This window comes from Symphalangus syndactylus, chromosome 6 (genome assembly GCF_028878055.3).
Source record: "Symphalangus syndactylus isolate Jambi chromosome 6, NHGRI_mSymSyn1-v2.1_pri, whole genome shotgun sequence".
In the NCBI taxonomy this organism is placed as follows: Eukaryota; Metazoa; Chordata; class Mammalia; order Primates; family Hylobatidae; genus Symphalangus; species Symphalangus syndactylus.
Window position 1 is genome coordinate 144,874,386 of NC_072428.2, and position 16,832 is coordinate 144,891,217.

General features: G+C 54.3%; 1 long non-coding RNA gene across 1 annotated transcript; it reads right to left on the reverse strand.

Moving 5' to 3' along the window:
* Nucleotides 1–7: 7 nt before the first annotated feature.
* On the reverse strand, nucleotides 8–8,342 carry LOC134736969 (uncharacterized). The gene is made up of 3 exons (XR_010121476.1): nucleotides 7,681–8,342; nucleotides 3,646–3,739; nucleotides 8–611 (listed from the first exon to the last, which is right to left on the reverse strand). It is a non-coding gene; the product is annotated as an uncharacterized lncRNA (long non-coding RNA).
* Nucleotides 8,343–16,832: the final 8,490 nt, after the last annotated feature.

A 16,832-nucleotide genomic window follows, 5' to 3' on the forward strand; every position in this document is an offset into this window, starting at 1 on the left:
GGCCCAGAGTGCACTAAACTTCCTCCTCATCCCCTCCTGTGGCCACATGACTTGACCATGCCACACGGGTACAGACATTCTCAGAACACCAAGGCAGGCCCGGGGAGGTATTTTTAGGTTGGGGCTGGGGCTGGGGAGTGGCCGGAAGGAAAGGGGGGGCGGGCTGCAGCATCCTCACTCACCTCCCCCCATCCCTGGGCTTTGCACTTCCCCTCCCTCAGGGCAGACAGGTGAGGACACACAAGCACCAAAATAAGCAAAGTGACACCACAGCGGAGGTGGCAGCTCCGGAGCTGCTGGCCTTGCTGCTCTTCTGGCTGTCCACTGACCCCCTCCTCCAAGCGCTGTATGAGTCTCCTGTGGCCACCAGAATGACGTCCCACAGACTGGGCACCTTTAACAGTGGACATTCCTTCTCTCTCAGCTCTGGAGGCTGGAAGTCCTAGATGAGGGTGTCAGGGCCTCGCCCCCTCTGAAGTCTGCAGGGAGGATCGCCCCACACCTGGCCCAGCTCTGGTGTGGCCGGCAATCCCGGGGGTCCTTGGCTCCAGCCTCCCCTCTGAGGTCGCATGGCCATCTTCTCTGGGTGTCTCTCTGTGCCTCTGTTCCTCCTGCAAGGACACCAGCTATTGTACTGAGGGCCCACCCTACCCCAGGGTGATCCCACCCCAACCTCACCAATGACACCTGCAGAGACCCTATTTCTATATGAGGTCACATTCTGAGGTTCGGGGATGGACCTTAATTTGGGCGACACTATTCACCCAGTACCAGCAGGTTCTGCTCAAGAGCCTGTCTCCCCAGGACCAGTGCCCCTGTCTCCCCAGCGCCAGCGCCCCTGTCTCCCCAGGGCCAGTGGTCCTCTCCCGCTCGCTGTGAGAGGGGACAACCTAGAAGCCTAGCAGTGCATCAGGTACAAAAAAGCCACGGTTGGGACCCCTGTCCTGGCATCTTAAATCACAGCGGGTGGGAGCCAACAGTACATGGCCAAACACAGAAAGCTCACGATTCCCACGCCCCTCCCGCTCTGACCGTGAACATCACTTCCCTGGGCCTCATCTGCAAAATGAAAGGCTGGAGTTCCTCGGTCCTTTCTCTCTCCCTCCAGACCCAAGGCTCTGGCTGCATCCTCCCAGGGAGGCAAGAGGCCATGTCCTTCACCCTGGGCATGTGACTGAAGAAGCTAATGGCTTGCCAAGGTCACACAGCCAATGACAACAGAACGGGAATGAAACCTCCTCTCCCTCCTGACTCCCCAGCCAGAGCTGACTCGGCTGCGGGGGGTGCCTGCCCCACCTGACCCACTTCTGGGCCATCTGCGCCTCTTGGGCACCCCCAAGCCCCAGTTCTTTGTTCCGTTAGCACTTGCCTCTCCATTCTGTGATTATCCTCTGATAATTTCTAGTCTCTAGGACAGCAATCCTGTCCTGCCCTGTGAGTATTTGCTGACAGCAGAAATGGGCAGATAAGGAATGGACTTTCCCTGAAAGGAGGGGCTGCAGGGGTGTTCATCTCTGACGCATGGTCAGGACAGTGGGGAGGTCCCCACCACCGTGCATCGAGCCACAGCCAGGCAGTTCCCAGAAGGTGACGTGAAATATCGCACTGGGGAGAGGGCAGTTTCGACCCTCCCACCGAGGAGGTGGGAAGTTTGCTGGGGGAAAGACACCTGTAAGAGTCAAAATCAACCCAAATAAGAAGCTTACAATCACGGACCAACTGCCACAAGGTCCCCAGAGTGTTGCAGACAGCCGCCACAGGAGCAAGAAAGGGAAGGAGAAGGAAACGCCATCACCTGAGTGCCTTCCCAAGGCCAGGAACTGGGGACGTTTATGGAGGAAATGGAGTCTCAGGGGAGTTAATCACCTCAGTGTCACACGGCTAAGTGCTGAAGCCAGGAAGGAAATCCAGATTCGTCTAAAGCCACGTGCCCCCCCAGTACCTGGGTGGTGTCAGGGAGGCCCCACAGGCACCGAGGTTCCAGCTGGTGGAATGTGGATGGGCAGGGCGTGGGGTGGGCCGGCATCCCCCGTGTAAGTCAGGAACACGGGCTGCATGCTTGCTTATGGACGATGCATTTGATAGTACGTGCACTAGAGTGCTGTCATCCATGGCACCATCAGGAAGCACCTGGGGACGGACAGCGGCTGGCCAGGCCCCGTGGGACAGGCCTATAACATCACTCTGTTGGATCCTCACAACCCAGGGTGGTGATGAGGGCACCCAGGCCCCAGAAGGTCAATTCACACACAGTCCCACCAAAGTGCAACAGAGACTCAACACCAAGACCTTCTGGCTCCAGAGGCCTCACTCCCAGCCACTGGACTGCTCCAGCCGACAGAGACAGCCCACGGAGGAAGGAGTGGGGGGAAGGGCTAGGGGCCCAAAAAGTACAACACGCTCGGGATGCCAACACTTAAAGGGCTAGAGGATGGAGAGAGCAGTGAGGGAGGACGGCTGCTGGGCTGCACACAGCAGGGACCCCACCTCACAGGATGCTCTCGGTCTGCAGGCCCAGGGGCTTGTAAGCACCACTGGGGAATTCACTAAACCAGCCTGGAAAAGCCACGTTCAGGCAAGGCCCTCTCCAGCATCCTCGAAAACACCAAATGTTTGGGGACTCCCTGAATTACAGCTGTCCCCCAGACACCCTGCCTGCCCCTAGGCAGTGATGCTGCCTGACAGCCACTCCCTGCACTGCGAGACGGGACAGAATAATTTGGAACTGCCCGAGCCACCTGCCCCAGCCCCAAGGAGCTGCAGGAGGAGGGAAAGAGGCCTTGGCCTCTCTGGGACCAACGCGTGTTTCATGCGGGAGGGAGACTGTGTAGACTCCATTTCTATCCCATCCTGCCCCTTCCAGACTCTCCCCCAGTTAGTCCCTGATCACGTTTTTTTCAAGAGCCTTGGAACAGATTCATTAATTAAATCCACAGAGCACACCTTCCTGCAGCCCTTCCACAAGCTCTGGAAGCTGAATGCACCTGGAAGGTACCGAGAACTCTCGGGGTAAGACTGGAGGTGCTCTAAGGGAGGACCAGAGACGCCAGCTCACCTTGGAGTTCATCTGAACCACCCCAAGTGAACCACCAAGACAGCTCATGCATGGAGAGCCCAGCTGATCATGAAATCAGATGCCTGCTGAGGGCTGGCCAACCCAGCGGCTTCTCCCATCCACGCCTCACCCTGTCACTCCCCAGACTTGGCTGAGAGGTGGCCCTGCCCTCAGGAAGCACACACTCAGCAGGGAGAATCCTCCAGAAAGAGACCAGCTGTGAGGGGTGCCCACTGGCCATAGAGCCCCAGGGTCCACAGAGAGTGAGGCCACCTCGGGACCTGCATGGAGACTTTACCTGCATAGGCTGTGTTTTGATTTAAACAGTCTCCTGGGATGTGGGACCCTGGATGGTGGTGAGCCAGTTCCTGCTGCAATATGTCCCATCTGGCCTTCTGTTTCAGGAGCTCTGGTTAATGTATGATTTGTGAAGCTCCCTGGGGGAAAGGGATCCGCTACCAGACTGATATTTACAAAACCAGGCCTGCAGGGAAGGAGGCAGCTCGGTGCTCAGGCCCTACCAACATTCCCCTGGGCTCACTGTCGTCTCCATTTAAAAACCAGACTGGGCCAGATACCGTGGCTCGTACCTGTAATCCCAGCACTTTGGGAAGCCAAAGCAAGAGGATCACTTGAACTCAGGAGTTCAATACCAGCCTGGACAACATGGCGAGACCTCCATCTCTACAAAAACAAACAAACAAACAAATTAGCTGGGTGTGGTGGCCCATGCCTGTGGTCCCAGCTACTTGGGAGACTGAGGCGGGAGGATCCTTGAGCATGGGAGATGGAGGCTTCAGTGAGCAGTGATTGCGCCACTGCACTCCAGCCTGGGTGACCGAATGAGACCCTGTCTCAAAAACGAAAAAAAACAAAACAAAACGAAGTACAAAAAGACCCGGCCTGGGCACTCCAAATTCAGGAAAACCATTTCAGGTGTCACACAACAGACCCGACCTCGGTGATCTAACCCCCATCTTCTTCCCACATTAGGCACCTGCTAAAGTGATTTGATTTTCTCTGAGTGAAAATTCATTTGCCACCTGCAAAGTGACAAGGAACCCAGCTCCCAAACTTCAAAGGCCCCCCTCCGCCCAGAAGCCAGGGCTTGCACGTGCCTTCCCTTCACAGCGAGTGCTTCTTCCTGTTTAAACTTCAATTTTGCAACTCTAGGTGAACTGAATGTCAAGAGTTTGGAGTTTATTTTCCTCCAGAGAAGGTCAGTGGGGGCTGGGTGATGTGACCACAGAGGCAGGAGGGCCAGGGAAAGACTTACCAGGAGTTTTCATCTCTTTAGACTACATTAAGGCCAAACCAGGGAGCACTGAGTCAGCTGTCAGTCATCTGGGGGCCTATGAGCTTAGGGACTAACACCCCCACCCACACCGAAGCCCTCTGCGCCTTGCCTGCCTCACCCACGGGGACTTTGCACCTTTCACCTGCACAGACAGAAAAGGTTGGCAAAGGACAGCATGCAGGCGGAATTCAACCCTGCCCCTTTCTCTGCCTGCAGAGGGTGCAGTTAAAAAAAAGATAAAGTCATTGATGCTGCATCCATTTATGTGGCTTCAGAGAACAGAGAATCGGTTTGAAGCGGATGATTTCACAAGGCTGTTCCCATCCCCGGCAGTGGTCTATGAAGCTTTGAAATCTGGAACCCTATTTGTTATACAAGCAACTCGGGCGCAGTTTTCAAGACATGCCAGTATGGGAGCCTCAGGGCTCAGCTGCCAGGGGAAGGAAGCCGCACTCTTTCCTCCACACTGTCAAGATACAAACATGGATGGGAAGGGCATACTCCACAGAAATTCAAAGACCATGCCCCCTGGCTGCAGAGCTCACGGAGCACAGGCCAGATGCACAGGAAAAGTGAAGCAAGGCCCGTGAGGCAGGTCAAATGTCAAATCGACTCTATCAGCATCCAGAGGGGCTGTGCAGGAGCAGACACACCGGGGGCATCTCCATGGGAAACTCTTGAGTGTCCGTCCAAGAAAGAGCTGAAGGGGGGACCACAGCAGCAGTTCCTCCCAACCCCAGCACCTTCTGCTTCTCTGCCCCGTGGCCCTATTTCTACTCCTCCCTCCTTGGGCTTGTTCCATCTTCTCCCTGACCTAAGCCCTAGACCTGGGATTGAGAGCTGTGGGTACAGACGGGCATGACTGAGCCCCGCTGGTCTTGCTGAGGTCTAAAGAGAAGAGTGGCTGCGAGGAGCCAGCGTCAGTGACAGGAATTGATCCCAAGAGTTTCTCTCGTGCAGCATCCCAGCATCTGTGATTATGATTCCTGCCCCACTTCGGAGGGAAGAGAGTAAGACTCAGAGAGGTTGGAGGACAAAGCCACACAGCTAGTGAGCTCTACTTCAGCCTGCTGGTGGCTTAGCCCATGCTCAAAGCCACCATCCAGGCAGGCTCCTAAGTCTTCATTCGTGGTTGTTTGCATTGCAAAGCCTTGGAATGAACTACAGCAAAACTCTTTGTTTTTGTAGGGAGCTAAGTTTTCTTGATGTGTAATAAGACTCTCAACTTTTAATCGTATTTTGTCCACTTTGGAATAAATCATCTAATTTGTTATTATGCAGACACATCTCCTGACTTTTAATTGCACGATGTTAACTAAGCTTTACTCTTTTTTTGATGATTTGGGGACATTTGCTGGAGGGAGCAGTGACAGCCTCACTCCAGCTGTGTTTGTGCCATCCCTTGGGAAGGCAGGAGGTTTCAGAAACGGGAATCGTTGATGGGAACGGGTGTTTAGGCCAAAGAATTCCAAAGAGGCTGGCATTGCTGCCTGCCCAGATAGTGGACGGAAACAGGTGGATGGAGGCCAGGTCCCCAGCGGGGATTAAGACTCATGCGATCAAAGCCCAGGAAAGAGGGTAAGTGGGAGCTGGGGCTCGGGCATTAAGACAACATCTGGAGTCTCTCCCGTGTTGGTTATTGGGTGAATGGCATTCAGAGCCAGCTGTGTCCTTTCAGATAAAACTAGAAGATTCAAACCTTCTTTCGTTACATCTGCCCTCAGGGACAGGGAGGTTCTGAGGATTAAAGGCAGGGACCCTGCAGCTGGGTGGGTGGCTGGGCCTTCCTTCGGCCTCTCTCTTATCTATGCTCATTTATCCACATTGGATGGGACAGGCATCTCTGTGAGAGGCGGCGCTGGCCAGTGGTTTTGAGCCAGATGGTGTGGTTACCATTCAAGGGAACAGGTCACCACTTAGCACAGTTAGCAGGCTGTGTGGCCTTGGGGAAGTCATCAAGCCCCTGGGTGCCTCTGTAAGATGAGAAGAAGAAGAGCACCTACCTTTGGGGCTTGCTATGGGGTTGCACTCACAGAGCTGCGTGATGCCTGACGATGCTGTAGGTTATCATTGTTATTATTTTACTACTATTATCTGCCAAGGCTTCCCTCTTTGGGCTTGTGGTTAGGGTCCTGACTGTTGATCCTTTAATCTTTCTAGGACAGGTACAGTGGCTCATGCCTATAATCCCAGCACTTTGGGAGGCCGAGGTCGGAGGATCACTGGAGCCAGGCGGATCACTGGAGCCAAGGAGTTCAAGGCCAACCAGGGCAACATAGTGAGACCTTGTCTCTACAAGAAGTTTAAAAAATTAGCCAAGCATGGTGGCGCATGCCTGTAGTCACAGCTACTTGGGAGGATGAAGCTAGAGGATTGCTTGAGCCCAGAAGGCAGAGGCTGCAGTGAGCAGTGATCATGCCACTGCACTCCAGCCTGGGCGACAGAGCAAGCTCCTATCTCAAAAAAAAAAAAAAAAAAAGATAATCTTTCTAGGACTTGATTTCCCAGGCTCCATAATGGCGGTCTGCACAGGCAGCTTCTGGCTCTGAGTCTTCCTGTCTCTGTGGTGCCACTGCCAGCACAGGGAGATCATTCTGTATCATGTCACTTGCTGGGTGTTTTACACCCATGGATGGTGAAACAGCAACTGCAGCCTGGAGTGCTGGGAAGCAGAGAGAGTCTCACCTCCCAGGCCAGCTGGCTTACTGTGAGGGCCAGAGGCAGCATAGCCTCTCTTGGTCACCAGGGATCAGGACTCAGGTGGAGAGGGTGGGGCAGGGGCTGGCAGTGGAGACAGGTCCACACTGGGAGCCAGCTGTGCCAGGCAGTGTGGCCCTGAAGCCCCTAAGGTGTGTCAAGAGGGGGTCTCGCAGGAAATGGTTGGAGAGCGCAGGTGTTGTGTTTCTCTCTGACATGTAAACATGTGTCTCTAGACAGGCAGGTGTCCCTATACCTGCCTTACGTGGGAAGCACGTCTGCAGGAGAGGTGCCACCCAGTGTCTCCAGCACCGGTCAGGCCTTTCTCAGGTGTTGGGCAGGGAGAGGTAGAGCCAAGAGAAGCCTCAGCAGAACACTAACAGTGGAAAGGAGGCAGTGAGATGGAAGCAGGCTTCTTTGGTACATGCAGAAAGTTCTAGATAGGCCTGTTGGCTTAGAATCCTAGGCCCATTCACGTGAAGCAGCACTTCGGCATGAGGTGGAGCTTGAGGGCCCCTTGTCTGAGTAAAACGTGGATGTTGTAGCTGGTTTTGGGGGCTGTGGGACTCCCCCATCTGCACACCCCCCACTCACCCGATGTGATAAGCGTTTAGCCGCAGCAAGTGCTTACTTAGTATTTGTTGGTTCCTGATACACAGAAATCTCTGTGATCCCAGCGGTGTTTCTCCCATAGGACTCTACCCTGCCAACCCTCAGCTCAGCTCAGCAGCTCTCTAACGGTGAAACTCGGACGGACATCTTGTGATCACCCCAACACTTTAAAATTCATCAAAGCGCAGAGCGCTGTCTGGCCGCAGCCCATTGATCTGTTGTTCTGAGGGGCAAGGCCACAGCGACCTACAGCAGGGAAGAGACAAACACAGATCTGGTGCAGAGATTATTCAGGTTATGACAGGCAAGCAAGAAAGGAAGAGCGTTTCCTGCATGGCCACACCCGAGCCGAACCTTCTCAAGGTACTCATCCCTTTTTAGCCTGGGCTTCGCTCTCTAACGAGGTCAGCAGGGCCAGCTGATTGTTTTTATTTTACAGGTGCGGGATTCCCTCTGGGATCTGACTGCCACACTCAGACACAGAAGGGGCAGCAGGGGCAGGGTTTCTAGAGAGAGACCTCCTCAGTCAAATGCTGGCCACTTACCAGTCAGCAGCCTTGGAAATGTTATTTTGCCCCTTTGTGCCTCAGTTTCCTCAGATGTAAATGGAGATAATAAATGCACCTATCTCGAGGAATAAATAAAATCACCCACAGGCCAGCTGCGATGGCTCATGATTGTCATCCCAATGCTCTGGGAGGCTGAGGAGGGAGGCTCTTTTGAGGTCAAGAGTTCAAGACCAGCCTGGGCAACATAGTGAGACTCTGTCTCTACAAAAATTAAACAATTGATGGTGTGCACCTGTAGTCCTACCTACTTGGGAGGCTGAGGTGGGAGGATTGCTTGAGCCCAGGAGGTCGAGGCTGCAGAGAGCCATGATTGCGTCACTGCACTCTAGCCTAGAAGACAGAATGAGACTCAAAAAGTAAATAAATAAAACAGGTCGGGCGCGATGGCTCACTCCTGTAATCCCATCACTTTGGGAGGCTGAGGCGGTTGGATCACCTGAGTTCAGGAGTTCAATACCAGCCTGACCAACATGGAGAAACCCCCTCTCTACTAAAAATACAAATTTAGCTGAGTATGGTAGTGCATGCCTGTAATCCCAGCTACTCGGAAGGCTGAGGCAGGGGAATCGCTTGAACTCAGGAGGTGGAGGTTGCGGTAAGCCAAGATAGCACCATTGCACTCCAGCCTGGGCAACAAGAGCAAAACTCTGTCTCAGAAAATAATAATAACAAATAAATAAAAATAAAATCACCCACAAAACATGCTGAAAAGACACCTGGCCTGCAGGAATCACTCGTGAAAGTTAGTCATTGTTACAGGGGTGGCTACTAGTTCCACCTGTCCCCAGACACTGTGTGCCCCACCAAGTGGTGGCTAGGAATCCACTCATGCTGTATTCAGATGGCCATCCCCAGACCCCTCGACTCCTCCACTAAAGCCTTGTTTTGCAAGGGCTGGGTATGTTTGCAGGGTTCTGCAAGAATTCTGGTTCAAGGTTCAAAGGAACCATTTAAGAGTCCAATCGGACACCATCACAATCCAAAGACGGCCCTGGCCCCTCTGCAAGGCGTTTAGCTCAGCAGCCCCCAAACCTGCAGAGGTGTGCAGGAGGCCCCATCCCATCTGCGAGGACGCTGGCTGGGCAAGCAGTTCCTTCTTGTCAGTCTATCGAACAAAGGCCTCTCACCCTTTCCGTACCTGGGAATGAAGCGTGGGTGGGGCGGGGAGTGGAATGAAACAGTCTGATCGGCGGTTATTGGCAAAGGAAAATGAAAGAAGAAACTCCCTTTGCATTTTTTGGCTTGGTGTGCAAGAGTGATGAATCCAGCTAGGAGAATAGGAAAACAACTTCGTGACCCGCTCCATCCCCTCTTTCCCTGTTCCAAAGCGAGCGGAGCGCGCTGCACGGGCCCAGGCTGGGCGCCCCTCTCCCCTCGGGTAAAGAGGCAGCACAGGTTGGGACAGCTAGATGGGGGCAATCCAGGCGTCCTGCCCACGGTTTCCTGGGGGCCAAGAAAGGCGCCGAGGCCTCACCCGTGTGAGGCAACCTCCCCGTGGTCCCACAGAGCTTCTGGAAAAGTCTGCGTCCCGGCCTTCCCGATGCATGGCGCCCTCTCCACCTGCCCCAGCCGTGAGCAGGTTCAGGAGGGCGAGAAAGATTAGGCTGAGTGGAACCGCGCGGCCAGCATCACGCAGGGTGCCCTGGACACCCCTAGGCGCCCACCTGGCCTTGCTCCCACCTCCCCTAGCCCCTTGCCTTCTTAACCGGCATTACCCGTGCAGGCCTGGGGTGGAATCGGACTACTTGTTCGGGATTTGCTCGAGAACATTCTAGGGAGAAGGCACGTCCGGCTCTGGACTTAGCCGAGAGTTTAGGGCAGGAGCGCCAGCGGGGAGCACCCCGGGTGCTGGAGAATGCGTGTCCGGAAAGAAGTAGGGCGCGCTTCGTGGACGCAACCAGGGCGGTCTCGCGCACTTTCTTCCTACCCTGGGACAGCGCCTGAACTGGAGCTGGGCGCACACACTGCACGAAGCCAGCTCGGGTTCTTACGCCCCGGCCCACTCCCGCCCGCCGCCCCAGGCTGCAGGTGCTGCAGCGCTCCCTGGGCCTCCCCGCTCCCTGGGGGCGCGCATTCCTCCATTTCAGGGAAGTCCCCGGGCAGGTACCCACGCTGTCCGCTGTCCGCTGTCCGGTAGAAGCCCGCGGGCTCAGGCCGACTTGCGGGGCCGCTTCTCCGCAGGGAGAGAAGCTGGAGCTTCCCCCACGCGGCCCTAACGCGGGGCCGGCTGGGCCGGAGTGGGCGCGGCCAGGGTGTCCCAGCGCGCCCCCTGCCGACCGCGCGCTGCAGGGGGGCAACTCCACCTCCCCTAGGGAGGCCTCGTGCCCGCTGCAGGGAGACGAAAGCGTGGGTCCGTGACCAGCCGGTTTAGGAACGAAAACTCTGGAACTAAAAACAAAAAATACAACTGATGAGTGCGTAGCGTGGTCAGTGTTTCCCTCTGGGTAATGCTTGGCCAAGGGGGAAGATCGAGTACTCCCGCCCACATCCGCCTCCCCCAGGAGGGAGGACTCCCTCTCTGCTCACCCACCCTGACCCATGCCTCCCGCCAGGTCCACTGCTCAGACAAATCTGCAGGTTCCTGAGTATCCGTAACTCGAAAAGCTTCAATGCACAAACGGGGTTTTAAGCCCATCGCGGCTTCACAAGGGGAAGGGCCTGCTTCCCTAAAAACAAAACAAAACAGGCAAGGGGGTACTCTTGCAAATGGACTGGAATTAGTAATTTAGCCAGGGTCTCTTCTAAATTCACTGCAAAATTCGCCAGCGTCTCATTCTTCACACACGGGGCACCACACCAGAATCACCCCCTCCCCAGAATTTTGCAAAGCACGTTTGCTGGGTTTTCTCGCCTTTCCTTCCGACGAGCTCGAACTGGAACCAGCGCTCTCCCCTCTAGACCTGCCTCCGCGCCCCACCCTTCTTCCCCCACACAGTCCCTCCCGAAGGAGAATTCAGGCGCTAAAAATGCTTGGGCCCCGCAGCTTCCTTCCTCCTCCTCGGTTCCTCGAATGATCCAAGCTGCCTCTTTCTGGGCCCTCGGAAGACGGTGCAAATTCCGCGGCGGTCCACTCTAGTCAGCGCCACAGCCCTGATTCCGACCCGGAGGCCTGAGTTCAACCGCTTTCGCTTCCTTGCGGGCCGTTCAACCCTCTGAATACGCAGATTCACTTATTTATGTTTTTTTAATGTAGTAAGTGGGCAGCTAAATGAATTGCAATTTGTAATTTTTATGGTTAATTTGAAATCTCGCTCTTGTTGGCTAATCCTGTTAGTTGGTGGCAAAACAAGGAGAAACGCGTGTTTCAGCAGCAGTGATTCTAACAGGCATTTTATGTTAAATTACAGCCGAAGCCAGAACAAAAAGAGGCGACGGACTTGCAGGCCCAGCGGCCTCGGCCGGTCCGCGCTGCGGGTGTGAGCCCAGAACGAAAGCACCCCAAGTTGGCTGACCCCGCGCGCCCCCGGCCACACCCGCCCATCTTGGCTTCGAAATTAAGAAGCCCAGTTTGGCACCCCAATTATGTTTGTCAATGTCCTCGGTGCCCCAGACCCGCACCCCGCTGCCTCCTGGCTTCCCACGCAGGCGAAGCGTGGCCTTGCCCAGGGCGCGGGGCTTCACCGGCGCGGAGGCCCGAGGGCGGGTCACTTCGGATCCCTTTCTTCCCTCCCTCGTGCCTGCCCCTTTTCCTTTCTTTTCTCCCTCCGCCTCTCCGTCAGCTCTGCCCGTCGTTTCCCCTGCACCCAGCTCCAGTCCAGGCGCTGTCCCAGGGTAGGAAGAAGCGGGATGCCCCTTCTTCCCCTTCTCTGGTCCCCTGCCCAGCCTCCGGCTCCCCAAGGTGCAGAGCTCCGGCGGGGGCTAGGCCGGGCGGGTGGGTTTCTGAGCCGCAGCGCTTGGAGCTGGGGGAGCGGGAGCGGGGGCGTCCCGGTGGGCGGGCCGGGACCCCGCTTTTCCGGCTACCCGCGGGCCAGGTGCGGGTTTCAGCACGCGGGGCGCGTGTGGGCGGAGGCGCTAGGGCCCGCGGCTCCGCTTGTTCGCGCGTTGTCGCCGGCGAGGCGTTTCTTGTCCCCGGCGCCTGCTCGGTGCCGTCTCAGTGAGTTTGATTGAAACGCGGCTGCGGGAAGGGGTCGACAGAGGCAAGCGGCGAGCAAGGCGGGGGTGGGGGCGAGGAAGGGGACCCGGAGAGGCCCCGGAGGGCTTGGCCGGCCACCGCCGCGCGGCGCTGCTCGGGGACTGCTATTTTGAAAGGCGGCGGCCGCCCCTGCGGGGTTCGGGTTGCAGGGTCAAGTGTCACTTCCTCCGCAATCTCCAATATTCCTGTAAGGTTTTTAAATGGACGAATTCATTACGCGGGGCCGTGTGAATGGGGCGAGGCCGCGGGCGCGGCGCGATCAATGGCGCTCACTAGTAGTTCATTCTGCACCGCGGAGCGCGAGACCGTGGACCCAGGGAAGCCGCCTCAATGGTGTTTGCGTCCTCGCCGCCACCGGCTTGGCGGGGTCCTTTAGGGAAGGGGGAAGAGTTCAGGCACCCGGACAAATCCTAATTGTCTTTCTGATTTTTCTTTCCCTTCGGTCCGCTTTCCCCGCGACCTCCTCCCCCCTCAGCCGGCCTTTTAAACGTCGTCCGCGGGGATGGCTGCGCGATGGAGAAATTGGTCTCGTCCAGAGACGCGCGCACAGCCGTCCCCGCGCACACGCGACACGCCCAGGGCCGGCGTCCACGTGCTGGCAGCACCCCAGGTCGGGTCAGTCAAACCCCACAGCGGGGTTTCAAACAGTGTGGGGGAGGGGAAGTAGGCAAGGTCATGAAAACAAAAACAAAAACAAAAAACAGTGGCTCTTCTAGCTAAGGGGATGGCAGTGGGGCTGGAAAGTTAATAACAGGTAAGATCGCTGCCTACCCTCCCGCTGTTTTTAAGAGAAAGCATTAAATAAATTAAAAGGGAAAATACCCCCTGTCCCTTCCATCAGGCCTCCCGCCACATCAGTACTCCAGTGGGGTAAGAGTAGCTACACACTGGACTTGCCAGGCCTCCAATCCAGCAGTCCTCAGATTAGGGACCGGAGGGAGGAAGTGCAACTCCCAGAGAAGGCAGCCAACCTTAGCGGCGGTGACAGCTTCCCCACGGTGGTCCTGCAGCTGGAGCTCCAGAGAAAGAAGGGAGGAAGCACTTCCGGAAGTCTCTGCCAAGAGATTTTAAAATTGTGTTGCCTGCGGATTTTGTGGTTGAAAGAATTACCTGGTGACCTGCTAAATCTCTGAGTTTGTTGAAAGGAAATGACCTGCCCTTAGAAACCCCTCCATTCCTGCCTACCTCTGAGACCAGAGGCTGTGCCTCTCTTTCTCCTTTCTTTCCTAGTCCCCACAGGAGGGAGGAGGAAGGTTACAGCGTTTGTGGAATCAGGCTGCCAGGCGACGTTTCCTGGTTGTATTTGGCCCACTAAATCCTAGGTCGCTCTTCCTATATAGGACTGTAGACTCACCTTCTATATCTTATACAGGAGATGTGTAGATGGCCCACAAAGGGCAGACTTCATATAAACCCTGTGTGAGCAGTGGGATTCACTGTAGGAGGTGCAGTGGGTATTTTCTTAAAGGCATTTACACCCAAGAGTTAACACCAAGTTGAGGGGACCAGAGGGTCTTTGGTGAGCAGGCCACCAGAGATGGAAAGGAAGCTTCTGTTGTTCTCTGGTGCCAGTTGTGGCTGGATCTCCGCATCCTGGAACCCAGCAGTCCTGTGATGTAGTGAGTCAATCCGAGACCCAAATGTAGGCAGGAGACATGCTTGCTTCCTTCAAGAACAAGTCAGAGAATCAGGTAAGGAGGAAATAAGTGACATGCTAGTGAAGGCACAGTTATCCACATGGTTGTGGGGTTCTCGTCTCGCCAAGCTTTAGCTAGATCTGTTTCCAAAAACTCACTTTTAAAAAAATCAGATTTGAAGATTGTTGGAATTCTGGCTCTTTGTAATGAGTCACGTCTCTATAGTCAGTTCATTTTCATTCGCATATGAGGTCTCAGTTTGAGCATCATGCTTTAAACTGTCTGCAATTTCATTTACTGGAAATACACCTCTACAGAGAAGGTGTAGTTTTTTCCTGGTTCCATTCCCAATAGTATGAGGGTTCTGTGTGAAGTTATTTGCATTTGTGTTCTCTGTCATTTAGTTGCACCCATTGAAGAAAAGAGCAAATCACGGAATTTAAGAAGTATGCACAAATAGATTAAGTGCACAATAATGCAACAAACCTAAAAGAGTTGGCAAATTAAATCTTGAAATTCTTTACAAAATTCCATATCTTATAAAGGACAACCATTGAGGGGCCTTTGGTGCCAATATTTTCTGTAATGCAAGCCCTTTAATACGTTTCCACCACAACCTAAATTTGTGTGTGATCAAGCTACTGAGATATGAATGCTGCATTCTCGTTTTCCTCCTCCTATAAGCCTCTGTACCAAAACATTCAAAGGCCAGGCATTTGCTTTTTATTTATACATATTAAAAATTTCTTCTAGGAGTGAAGTTTCCAAACACAAAGTGTCTGGACAGGAAGCAAATGTTGTTTTAGGGGAAAGTTCTAATAACCCCATTTATGCAAGCACATTACAGCAGAAAGAATCATTTCTGTTAGTTAACATTTTTGAGCCAGAAAATTAAAAACAAATATTTAACTTCCCAATTTGGCATTCGGGCTGGCATTGACATCTAAACTTTTACAATGCATACTCAATGAATTAAACACAATCTCTACTAGCCAAATAAAACTGCCTTCATGTGGTTCAAAATAAGTTTGAATAAACTGAAAGATAAATAAAATGCATGGGGGACACCCAGGAAGAGAGCTGATGTGTGTGAACTTGGCCAAAAGATGGCTTTTGGACTCTGCTCAATTCAGAGGTTTTATGACACCTAATAAAGCTATACTTAGAGAAGACAAATATTCAATAAATATGAACACATACTTACAAACATATGTACTGTTTTCACTTTTCCTCTTCCAAACCTACTTTTACAGCAGTTTATTGTTGGATATGAATTTCCCCTTCTCCATTTCTCATCACAAATTGGGTGGGCTCCTAAAGGGTCCCATTTCTCCCTTTAGATTTGGGGCCCCCCACCTGATAAAGAAGTTGTGATTGCAGATGGATTTGATCTGATTTCCCCTGAACAGGCTGGCGGTGGGAAGCAGGCACTGGAGTCCCACGGCTCACTGGACTGCAGCAGCGAGCCCTTCACGGTTGCAAAGGAAGAAAATTCCTAGCGGGGCCACTCTTAAGCGTCCGCCCCGCAGACCTAGCACGATGTCCTTTCCTGTCTCAAGATACATCTGGCTGGGCTTCCCTAAAACCGGGTTTAGTTGGACTCCTTGAACCTGGGGATGATTTCTTGCCAACTATCTCCAGATATTTCCCCTACACCATGCCAGTGCAATTCATGTCTCCAAACCCCCTCTCCTCCACAAAAACGAAACAAAACAAAACCCCAGGTCCAGGAGCTCAGGCCCAGGCCGGATCCAAGACGCGGCAGCCAGGCAGCCCCGCCGCGAGCCTGTGAGGGCTTGAGCCGGCTTGGCCCCAGGAAGCCCCAGGAAGCCCCAGCCCCGCGCTCGGCAGCGTGCGCCCAGCGCCCAGCACCCAGCTCCCAGAAGCAGCAGCTCCAGGCGGCCGCGCTCCCCGTCCCGCCGCGGTGCGGTCGGATGCCCAGCTCGCGTCCAGACCCGCGGGATGCAGACCCGGATCAGTCAGGCTTGAGGGCTGCTCCGCATAGACCAGCGTCCGGGGAAGGCACACAGTGGCCCAGGACCCGCGCGCTTGGGCTGCGGCTGTGATGGTATCTGCGCTGCTTGCGCCTTGGGGATGGGAGGCCGCCTTTGCTGACTGAAGGGCCTGAAGAGGAGGCTTCTGCGGTCCCTCTAGCCTCACTCTGGATTCACAAAATCAGACACTATCTCCTTTCCCTTCACCACCCCCACCCCACGAATACACATGAAGAGAGGTTCACTTCTGTTCCTGTTGCTGAGTTTCAGCTATGCCCCTCGGCCTCGGAAGATGGCTCACCTTTACTGTGAATTTCTAGCTGAAAGAACAATGCTAAGAACGGGGATAACGAGAGGACCTCTCTAACAAATGCATCCGCTAGTTCCGAAAGGGCTGGGAAGAACGGCCCAGGGACATTCCTTCCAGACCCAAGGAAAGGGAATGTAGACACATCTTGTTGTTTTCTACATACTTGGTCAACTTGCAGCTACTATAGAACCCGCCCCCCACAGCTAGCTCTTCCTCCTGTTTTAGGGAGAATTTTGTTCAACATTCTACATTCTAGGGACCCTTCCTCACCAGATTAAGCGCAGAGTTTCAGCAAAATAAGTCAGAGGAGAAGGATGGGGTAGAGATGGAGCGGAAACTGGCACTGGGGCCACTGTGTCCTGTCGGCTGCACCTGCACTCAGTCTCAGGTACCATGCTGGACAATGGGGAAAAGAAAAACCTGGAGAATAGCTCAGAAAACTCCTCCAAGGTTTTATAGCTTAAAGATGGGGAGAGGAGGAGGCAGGAAGGGTCAGGCTCTGCAGGCCTTTAGAACGATCAGATGTCTA